The sequence below is a fragment of the Pollachius pollachius genome, assembly GCF_949987615.1.
Source record: "Pollachius pollachius genome assembly, chromosome: 12".
NCBI lineage: Eukaryota > Metazoa > Chordata > Actinopteri > Gadiformes > Gadidae > Pollachius > Pollachius pollachius.
The window spans coordinates 10,777,474-10,779,203 of record NC_136945.1 but is presented as its reverse complement, the minus strand read 5'-3'; the positions used below and the strand labels follow the sequence as shown (position 1 = coordinate 10,779,203).

Below are 1,730 nucleotides of genomic sequence, written 5' to 3'. Positions count from 1 at the left end.
AATTTCAATAGGCCTTAGTTTGTATATGTATTAACCTATTTCCATAAATCAATTAAGAGATCATAGATTCGTGTCTCCAGTGAAAATATACAGGGCTAATGGGGCTTAAAAAGTTGATGCACTGGGATTAAATCTAAATTCTGTTTGTGGCAGGTCTATTGACATTTGGAAAATCGAACAGCCGAGCCTTCTTGTCATGTTTGACTTGAAATAGTCTACTCGACGATTTATATTTGAAAAGCGTAATCGTTTCAAAGAACACAACAAAAAGGTGTCACAAAAAATCACACCTTGCTCATTAATTTCTGATTTCAGTAAAGTGCCCGAACCTGATGAACAAACTTGTTCAAACCATGTAGCCCGTGTTTGTAACTTACCATTATTTGCTCGAAGTTGAAAGCGAAAATCCGCTTGTCTTCGTAGGAATTGTCTTCACATGCCAACGCGTAGCTCCGTCGACCTCGGTAGTGTCCCTGCAGATGTAGCTTAATGTAGCTTAATGTAGCGAATAAAGCTACCGGAGGCGCGATACCGCAGTGCGAGCTACTTTCTTATCAGCTGAAGTGGTGTCCCGCGCGCTCTGTTTTCTAATCGTCCTCGACCTCGCAGCTCTTCAAATAAGAGCGATCCCTTCTCATTGCACCTCCGGAGGAGCGTTTGCTTACGCTGTGATGGCGAAGTGATGTTAAGTAAATGGCCAATTTTTTGGTTCCTCCTCCTGAGGGTGTTCATCATACGCGCGTGGAGCACGCGTGTGTGAGTGTGTGTGTGTGTGTGTGTGTGTGTGTGTGTGTGTGTGTGTGTGTGTGTGCATGTGTGCGTTGGTATATTCATGTGCATGCGTTTGTGTGTGTGTGGTTTGTGTGTTTGTTTGTGTGTCTGTGTGTGTGTGGGGACCTGACTGCGCGTTTGTGTGTGGGGATGTGAGTGCGCGTTTCTGCGCGCGTTTGTGTGTGTCTGCCTGTAGTTAAAGAATAGACTCAGTGAGAGGACCGATGCATTGCCCAAGAGCCTTTATCTAAATCACCTTTAAAGTACACTTAACACAACTGAAGCGTATCTCTGTTCTTTTGTGACTTCTTTGTTTGCTCAAGAGATCTTCTCTAAGCTGTGTTTACATAATGACCAAAAGTCCGAAATGTATGCAGCTCAATCCTCGAAGGTGTTGACTATTCTTACTGTCGGCACTTCAGATATGGGGTTTGGTCGTTCCCTGCCAAATAACTCCAAACTACTATCATTTGTAGGCCTATCCAGAGTAACAGCTCACTGTGTTGTTATCTTGACTTCTGTGTCCGTGTATAGCGGTGCTGATTTCTTACAATGTATGTTTGTTAAATGGTATTATAATTGAATGGAGGCTAAGCCTATATTTGCATTGTATTACATTTATGGGTATTCAAACACACAATTGAGGTTAACAAATTTTTTTAAAATACAATTATGATCCTTGCACATTTCATTTATGTGATTTGTATACAGGAGCTGCCAAACTGCCTGAAACGTTATAGAAACCTGGTCATTTAAATGTGCAGTTTATTGTCCAGGTGGCTCCTGTAACATCCCCTAAAACAAAGGTAAATATTTGCCAACCTTCTTGTCAGCATACAGCCACAATAAATAACTGCAACCAAAAATAAAGAGTCAATTTTTCCTTTAAAAACTGGCCAGAGATGTAGTTCTTTTTTTCATTTTTGTGTTGAAGTAAGATTTAGACAAATGTTTTATAA

The 1,730-nt window shown here is 40.9% G+C and overlaps 1 protein-coding gene across 2 annotated transcripts in view; it reads right to left on the bottom strand.

The window, feature by feature from the left end:
* The window catches only part of eya2 (EYA transcriptional coactivator and phosphatase 2), a 28,257-nt gene extending 27,605 nt beyond the window's left edge, over nucleotides 1-652 (bottom strand). For both annotated transcript variants that reach the window (XM_079747240.1, XM_079747241.1), the window contains exon 1: nucleotides 378-652. The gene's annotated coding sequence lies outside the window, so the exon portion shown is untranslated. The remainder of the gene's footprint in view (nucleotides 1-377) is intronic.
* Between the last annotated feature and the right edge of the window lie 1,078 nt (nucleotides 653-1,730).